We start from the raw sequence: 9459 nt of genomic DNA, 5'->3' as shown, positions 1-9459 counted from the left end.
CATCTTTATTCTACCGCAAGAAACATGTTAAAACAAGTGCCATTTTGCTTTTTGTGCCTCGTGGCGCAATCAACCGCACCACAGCTCGTAGAAATATTGGGAATTATGCCCGAAAACACAGCAATCGTCGCGCATCCAATGCAGACGGCCCGCGCTTTTGCCTACACCACGAAAGTCACTGCTGTCGCCAGCGCCACCGCATCTCCGCTGACGTCACGGGCTGACGCTTGTCTATAGCCTGATAAAGAGGCCTAGCGCGCAAGTTATTTTGGTAGCCGCGGCGATTGATACGAAGCCACGTGCAACGTAGAGAGGGAAGAGGAGTACGGGAGGTGCGGTCTGCCAGGAAACATTGGGGCGGCCCTGAAAAGGGCCGTTTGGATGCGCAGCGACGTGACGGCGTGGCGAACACAACGCCCTGCACTTGTCGGCCCTTTGCCGTGCACCGTAAACAGTGGTGCACTACGTCGTACACAGTGCCTAGTTATATGCTGCCCTGGATGCTGTAGCGATGCTTCTACTGTAGACATTTACGAGGGTTGCGGCGATGATCTTCGAGAGCTGATCGATGCCGCGATCCCTGACATGGGCTGCTGCGTACAAAGAAAATCCTTGGCCTCTTCGCAGCATACAGGAAACGGCGCTGTAAATGAGTAGAAAAAGTTGCATTATGAACATAGCGATTTGATGAATGCGCAACATATTACAAAACCTTCGACAAAGAAATCTGCGTTCTTGTACCTCAATCAGGGTTGAGAATGCGCACGGCAGACGTGCGCCTCCGCATAGCAGTCAGGCAGCGGTTAGTTGCCGACGGCGGATGTTTTCGTGGAGGTCTCCATAGCCGTGGCCGATTTTTTTTTCTTTTTTGAACGCGAGGAGCGTCCATGCCACGAGCTGCTGCTGCACGAGGTCCTGGAAGCACGTGGGGAGAGACAAGCGACACAGCACTTATAAATAAGCAAAATGCGAGACAATTTTGCGCAATTTATACTTACCTTGACGGTGTTTGCGATCTCCCGCAGGTCGTCGCCATTATCAACGTCATTCCGCCCAACGTACAGCACGGATCGGCGTGCCGAAAGCGCATTCACGTAAACGTGCAGGCCCGCCATCGTCGAGCACCTCGGTGACCGAACGCGCCGGTGCCATGCAGATGCAGCAGCGAGATCCACAAACCGAATGCCGGAATGCCGAAATCGCGCGCGTTGCCAGAGCGGGGGGCACCTAACGATTCCCTAGAGCGTCTAGGGACGAAAAAAAAAACAAGCAAACCCAATTTTTGACTACGTCACGTCCGGTTAAGCATCGAGCCCGACGCAAAAAACGTCACGCCAGGCTGCGGCGTGTCCCCCAATCAGCGTTTCCAGCCGAGCTACCCCTAAACGCTTCTATGTGAAACGGGGTAATTGGCATCTGGGTTTGCGGCTTATTTCCAGAAAAAAGCAAATACTAAAAGTTATTTGAAGTCACATCCGTCGAGAGAATCATTGCATCCTTTCCACTTTGGTTCTGGGCGCGCATGCGCAGTTCACGGAGCCGGCTCTCTGCAAGTTCAGGCATAGAGTTAATACAAAGACTCGAGACCCGAAATCGAGAAAAAACTGCTCTCTGTGGCGTGCACAATTTTCGCAGAAGAGAGTCGAAAAGCTGGTGATGATGATGAGTCTGAGGTCATTCCCTTCGTATCGGGAGATCAACGGGGTCCCCCGGATCAGACCAAAAAAAAAATGTAAAAAAATAATAATAATAAAAACAACAAAACATTCACAACACGCATACACATTGTCGCCACACACACACACACACACACACACACACACACACACACACACACACACACACACACACACACACACACACACACACACACACACACACACACACACACACACACACACACACACACACACACACACACACACACACACACACACACACACACACACACACACACACACACACACACACACACACACACACACACACAACACACACACACAAACACACACACACACACACACACACACACACACACACACACACACACACACACACACACACACTGTGCTGTGGCAGTCACTGAGTGCGATGTTCAGTCGTTTGGCGGTCATCGCCGAGTTATTTGCCACCACTTTTCTAGCCTAGCCTTCGTCGTGGAAACACTTCGACTTGCGACAGCGTTCGTTTTGTCGCTTTTGTCGCCCGCCTTGAAGCCCAATGCGCACAAAAGGGTGGCGCCATCTGCAGGAGACAACCCGACTCGCAGTGGAGCACCAGGTGTTTTAGGAGCTCCTCATGTCTCCCGCAAGCTCTGCAGGTGGCGGCTTGTGCCTCAGCGGAATCATCGAAGCGCCGGCGGTACACGAGTGTGCGCAGAGCTCCGGCGCGCGCCTCGAAAAGAAGGGCACTACCCCCGCTGTTGTCGTACAGGAGTTCTGGTGCTTGTGCGTGCGGTACATCTGGAGCGTTTATTTGGTCTCCATAGCGGATTGCCAGCGGCCGGTCTCTGCTGCTTGCACCCGGGTCCGCACCGCGCGTCCGCTCTTGCGTTCAGTTAGCTCGTTCTCTTGGGTGGAATTTTCAGAGACTGTACTTGCAGCGCAACCGCTGTACCCGGGAGCACCATCGCGTTCTGGTCCCCTTAAAGTAGAGGTACCGATACACTCGTCGTGCCCATCGTGAGTCGGGTTATATGCGGAGCCGTTCCTAGAATGCAATTTTGCTGCTTGCCTCTCTAGCTTCGAACGACGACCAGCCGAGGCCACCCTGGATTGCCTCAATGGCAACTCGCCCGTGACACCCCAGGGCTACTCGGCCAACTTCGTGTTGTCCGCGCTCCAGCCAAGCAAGCGTAGAGGCCGATATGCACACCACAGCATTCGCGAATGTCAGGGCCGGAACGTGCACAGCCTTCCACAATTCGCGAACTATTACGTATCGGCTGCATCCCCACAGGCACCGTTTGCACAAAATACAGCACGCTCGCTGGGAGGAACGTCGCACGTGTTCTTCGTGTGCTGCATATACGTCTCCTTGGGCACTGATGTTAATGCCGAGGTACCTGTAGGTGGTGGTCTGGGGTATAGGCTCTCCGCCCAAGAGAGTGCTTCTCTGTCAGGGGAGATGTAATAGGCAGTAGCCACTTGCAGTGGCTAGTCTTGGATAGCCTGGGAGGCGCTGCTGTGCGCTCGCGGAAGCTAGCAGGACCTTCGGCACCCCGCCGGGGTGGCGCAGTGGTTACAGCGCTCGACTACTGTTCCCAAGGACGCGGGCTCGAATCCCGGAATCGGCGGCCGCTTTTCGATGGAGGCGAACAGCAAGGCGCCCGTGTGCTGTGCGATGTCAGTTCACGTTAAAGAACCCCAGGTGGTCTAAATTTCCGGAGCCCTCCACTACGGCGTCTCTCATAGCCGGAGTTGCTTGGAACGTTAAACCCCACAAACCAACCAGGAGCTTCGGCACGGCTCGTGCTGCGCCGTTAAGCTTACGCCGGGCTCTAATAAAGACTGTGTTTGTTAGCAGCTCTCGGGCTTCGTCGGCTACCGCTCAACAATCGCGCTATAGCGTGCTCGGATGATCCCCGGGTTCTTTTTGTCTTTCTTTACTCGATAACTTTAAACAGCTGCGTGCTGCGAGTCAGGCAGACAGTCAGATTTTTTTTTTTCTTTTTTCGAAACGTTTTTTTGCAAGAACTTATTCCTAATTCATACTTTTATATAATACAGCCTAACTTCGGATCAAGTAAACATTTCTTGTGCCTGCACAAAACCCCGACCAATCCGTTCCTGTGGGTATGTGCTTGAGGAGAGAAGAGGTCAGATTCCAACGTTAGTTCTAATTTACAAACTTCGCTGTCTTTTTTCTTTTCCTTTTATTCAATTCTACGATCTTGAATCTATTTTTTCTTTAGCTGATAATTGATTTGTTACAGTAATCCAGTATATGCAGTGCATTCGGCTCTCCACACACAACCCTAGCTAATCCCCCTCGTGGGTATATGTGCCATTTGCCAAGGAAGAAGAAGTCAAAGAAGAAGAAGAGGAATGCGTCAGCGGCGGTGCATGTTGGTGTTCCTGCGTTTCCGCCTCGTCTGATGAGCGCCAGGGCTACGAAGAAGCTCCGGAACCAGCACATTCAAGCTTTTGTACGGTGGCGGCCCCTGAACACACTGAAGAAGAGCGGCTACACAAGGGCAGTCGAGGTTGTCGCGGACAAGAAAGAGATCGTTGTAAATGACCGCGTCATTCCGGAGCGTTCTCTCTGCAAGTCATCCACTTTTGACAAGGTGTTTGGACCCGAAGCAAAGCAGATCGACATGTACCGGGCGGTCATGGGGCCCACCATAGCCCAGGTCATGATGGGCTACAACTGCACTGTGTTCGCGTATGGCCAAATGTGCACTGGCTACACCTTCACAAAGAGTCAACGATCAAATGCTCATCTGGGCTGGGTTAATGACCAGCTAGCCGGGATTATTCCCCGCACTATGCATCAGGTCTTTGAAGAACTCCAAGCACAAGACATCGAGTCCACTATCGAGGTGTCCTTCCTCGAGTTCTACAACGAGGAGGTGTTTGATCTGCTGAGTGCACACGAGGGCACATCAATACACAAGATCTACGAGGACTCTGCTGGAAAGGAATTCGTGATAATCCAGGCCCTCGAAGAAATCATGCGCAACCGTCAAGAGGTCTTCATTCTTGAGAAAGCTGCAGCTAAGCGCCAACCTGCGGCCACTCTGCTCAACGCAACCTCGTCACGCAGTCACGCCGTCTTTGCAGTCACTGTCCGCATCCGTGAATTGACTGATGATGGCGATGAGCTGGCCAAAACTGGACAGCTCGACCTGGTTGACCTTGTGGACATCGAGAACATAGGCTGCTTTGGCGCTATTGGCCGAGGAGCCCGTGAAGCAGGCCACGGCGACCAATCTCTTCTTACTTTGGCCGTGTCATAACTGCTTTGGTGGACAATGCAGCATGTGTGCCTTACAGAGAAAGCAAAGTGACGCGGCTGCTGCAGAGCTCCTTGGGCAGCCGCTCCATGACTTCCATCGCTGCGACAATCTCACCAGACATGTCGAACCTTGAGGAGACCTCGAGCACCTTGGACTACGCCCACCGGGCCAAGAAAATAACCAAGCAGCCAGAGGTAAACCAAAAATTTACCAAGAAAGATCTTATTAAGGAGTACAGAGAGTATATAAGAGGATGCGGAGGGACGTCGCAGCAACCAGTGACAAGAATGGGATCCTTGTGGACCAGGAGAACTATACAGGAACATAGAATGCAGATCGAACGGCCAGTCACAGAAGATTCTGGAGAAGGAAGCTCAGACTGAGTCTCCGACAGAAAAGCTATCAGCAGTTAATCAGCTGTGTTATTAAAAATAAAAGCAGACAGTTTCAGAAACGACTATACAGCTCCTGCCACAATCCGGGAAATGAAGATGAGCTTGGATGCAACTGAGCAGGTGCTGTCTAAGACGTCGATTGAGAGAGACAGCAGACTGCCCTTGTTTGCGTCCGGAAGCTGCACTCACTGCAGCTGCTGAGGAGCTTGTGTGAGACGATCGACATTGACTTGCTGTATCATAAGCTTCACCGAACATCTGTCATCGGTCAGACCAACAAGGAAAGACAGTCTGGATTCGTGGAGAGCTCAAAGGACCGCTTCAGCCAGGTTGAGACTAACTCACATTTCAGTAATTATTGCACTGTATAATCTTTTTCATCGAATCCACGTATCTGTGCCTGTCCTGCCTATTAAACTGCATTGAAAAAGTCGCCACTCGGCGTCATTCCTTAGAGGCGTTGGAGGATCATTTGCAACACTCTGCAGCCGATTACAGGAACTGCTGTTGTGGCATACACTCCTAAAGCCAGGGAACTTGCTGATGAAGGTACTGCAGCCAACATGTCCACCCATTGCGGTAGTCCACAGTCGAGGCTCCGCAGCCTAGATTGTGGAGAATACCCCAGCATGTTTCGGACGCTATCGTGTGGTCGAATGTTCCCTGGTTTCAAATTTTGCCCAGTTTCGTTTTGGTCTTTTTCTTTCCTTGACAACTTTAAACAGCTGCGTGCTGCGTGCGAGTCAGGCGGCAAGAGTTGTAGGGCAGAGAAGATAGGCCGCTATCTCATTCGTGGAGGAGGAGGAGGAAAAACATTATGTAAACTTCCTTTTCTTCCTGAGTGGAGCCCTCAGTCCAGGGCTCCATGTGCCGCCTCAATCCTGCAGGCCCGCCAGAACAGCTGGCGCTGGTCTTGCGGTTTGGTGCTGATGAAGCGGTCTCAGAAAGAAATAAATACACATCAGTCCATAAGCCCATGGGCCACGGCAATCCTCTCGGCCCGCTCGTGGCCACATACGACTCTAAGGTTTTGTCTTTTTAGTGTCCTTGCCCATGTTACCTAATTCGTCTAGCAAGGTGATTATTTATTGTATAGGTGAATTTAACCCTGTGATTCCCAGCTTTGCATGAAATGTGGATAATATTCGTTTCTGCTCCTATAACTGTCTGCATTCTTCTTCTTCTTCTTCTTCCTTGATATTTGGCACATACCCACGAAGGGGGATTGGCCAGGGTTCAGTGTGGACTGCCAAATGTCCTACACAATTTGAATTAGTATAATGAAATAATTGACAACTAAACAAAAACAAAAGATTTAAGATCACAAAAGTTATTGAATGAAAAAATATGAAGCAAAAATTTGGAGTTTTGTAAATTTGGAATGCAATTAGCAAGGGAATCTGTCCGTGTGATGTAGTTATGTAAGTACTGACAAATTTGAGGCAACGCAAATCCTTTCGCACTCGCACCGAAGGAGAGTAGAAGCGGGACCGATAACGTAAATCCCAAGCGTGCAATTGGAGTTTCTAAATGCACCCTCTTCTGATGTGAAAACCTTCGGCAAGCGAGAAGGAAGTGATCAATATTTTCAATTTCACCGCAAGCCTCACAAAGGTTTGTGGGGCTGATCCCGCATCTACATAAATAAAGATTTAAGCGAGGAATCCTGCATCTCAGGAGAGTCATCGTAACCTCACACTGCCGTGATTTACATGCTCGAACTTTCCATGAGTATATGAGGTGCTGGTATTCGGCTGTAGATAGCAAAGATTCATTGCATGTAGCGGCTAGGTATTGATATCGCTGGAAACGGGAGATTCCAAAAATGATGATATTAGGGATGGTACATGGAACAGGTGCCTCAAGAGCTGATTTAGCCAGGAAATCTGCCGCTTCGTTGTGGAAAATACTGCTGTGTCCGAGGACCCAGATGAAGCGTATTTCTTTCACCCACCTCGGTATGAAATACTTTAGTGAGCGGCTCAACAGAGCATCCCGTGCTGACTCCAGCGACAACAAAGCAGAAAGAGAGTCTGATAGAAAAATTATTTTTGATTGACTGCAGGGAACTTTTAGTAGCGCTAGCCCATTGCCATAAACTCTGCTAGAAATATCGGTGTGTAATCCGGGACACGCACCGAAAAACTCCAGGAAAGAGACTCCGAAAAAATTCCAATCGCAGCTTTGTGCGCAATCACAGACGCATCAGTGGCAATTACAGTGTGATCAGGGAACTTTTCAAGGTGTTCACATAGGAGACTGGATATTAGACTTGAGGGCAAGTGCTTCACATTAGATGGAAATATAGAATCATAATTTATATCCACAAAGGACGTTGCGCAACCAATAGGACATATAGAAGCAAGGTCCACACCAATGTTTGTTAAAATGCTGTGCGTATAAACAACTTGGGGCTTGCAGACCCTTGGCCACTGGTGAATGAGAAAGAGTGCGGGGTTTGACACAAAAATAGGTATAGCCACACCGGGAGTAGTCTCAAATGATCGCAAAAATGATCTGACAGTTAGAAGGTGGAAACGGGAGTTAAGGTCCGGGATGCGGGCCTCCAAGTACAGAACAGTGGTAGAGACTGACTGTGGAAGCCCTAGGCAGAGGCGCAGCGCCCGTCTTTCCCTAAAGAAAGCGGCTTAAGTCTTCAGAATTCGTGGCGGGTTGGACTGCTTCGTTCTTTAAAGTGCACTCTTTTACGTCTCGCACTGAAATAACTACGGTGCAGAATCGACACTGCGCAGCAGATGTCGCCTGGCACTGTGGAGCTTTCTCGGAAGCATGGCCGATCGTCCCTGTTAGTCCTCGCGCAATCGCGTCAACTTCTAATGGCGCGTGGACTTTTGGTTCCTTTCGCGACTCCGATAGAACGTCAGCTCGCATGAGCGCATCGACTGCACGATATCCCATTTGCATGAATTAGCTCCGATTTTTGGCGGCCGCTCTGAGCGTTCGTTTCGCTGCCCATCCGACGCACGCGCGCACAGTTGCCGGAGGAGGCGGAGGAATGGTGGTTGGGGTGATGTGACGTGCGCCCCTTTTGCGGGCCGCCGTGCACTGCGCGTGGTCGGACTTGGGGACGACGGATGTCACGGCCATATGCGCTGTTCGTTGGGCAGACTTTATATTCCGATCCCCTCGCCCTCCCCACAGTCCTCTGGCAGCGGCGGCACCCCACCCGCCGCGATGCGGATGAATGGGGCGGGCCAGTGGCAACGGCAGCAGCAGCAAAAGCGAGGACGGGGCGCGCACACCCGCTGCCGCATGCGCGACCTTTGACAAGGCATCGGGGCGAGTCGAGACTTTTTTCTTGCTCCGTTCTAGCTTTGGAAAGCGTCTCGTTTTACTATGGTTAGAACGTAGACAAGTCCGGGGTGCGGTATCGTCGCGAGGAGGTTGGAGGTATCATGCTAACGAGATTAGCCGTCTATTGAATTGGGCAGCGGAGATAGCGCCGGCGATGTGATCAAACTGTCTCTGGCGATACAAAGGAAAAAGAAACTGCAGATCCCGGCCGATCTCGAGTATACCTTTCAAATTTCGTTTTATGTTTGTGTCTTTTCTTCGTTTTCTTTTCCTTTTCTACCGGCTGATTTGCTTTATAGCTTTCTTCTTTTTGAGTACCGTGCTCCTCCTTCACATCTGCATTCTGTCGAGAGTGGAATGGTAATGACGAAACGCAGATAACTTGAAACAGTAAATTTCCTCATGTTCTTTTGCGGAACGCGCAGAAGGATGTACTCTAAGAGCTGAGAGCACATAATGTGGCCTTGAAGGAGCATGTAAATAAAAAGTAAATCTACTCTGACACGACGGCAGTTAAGAGAAGGAAGATTCAGTGGGGTACTCTTGGTGGAGCGAGAGGAGGAAATTGAGCAAGGAAAGCGATATCGAAATATCCGTAAATTTTTTTGCCGTACTCTGTCAACCTTGTTCCAGTTCGATTTACAGGTGTCACTCCAAACAACCGACGCGTACTCCAAAAGCGGCAAGCATATGGACAGGTACAGCTTTAGGAATGAAAGTGGAGTACGGAACTCTCTCGAAAGTCTGCAGACGAATCCGTGTGTCTGCATAACCCGCTGACCAATGCGT

At 50.6% G+C, this 9459-nt stretch overlaps 1 pseudogene; it reads left to right on the top strand.

Moving 5' to 3' along the window:
• Positions 1-4044: 4044 nt before the first annotated feature.
• Positions 4045-8643, top strand: LOC146170978 (kinesin-like protein KLP2; annotated as a pseudogene).
• The last annotated feature ends 816 nt before the right edge of the window (positions 8644-9459 follow it).

Source organism: Amblyomma maculatum, unplaced genomic scaffold, assembly GCF_055883805.1.
Source record: "Amblyomma maculatum isolate TAMU_Amacu unplaced genomic scaffold, ASM5588380v1 scaffold_24, whole genome shotgun sequence".
Taxonomy (NCBI): domain Eukaryota; kingdom Metazoa; phylum Arthropoda; class Arachnida; order Ixodida; family Ixodidae; genus Amblyomma; species Amblyomma maculatum.
Note: the sequence above shows the minus strand (reverse complement) of the source record. Positions and strands in the feature narration are given on the sequence as shown.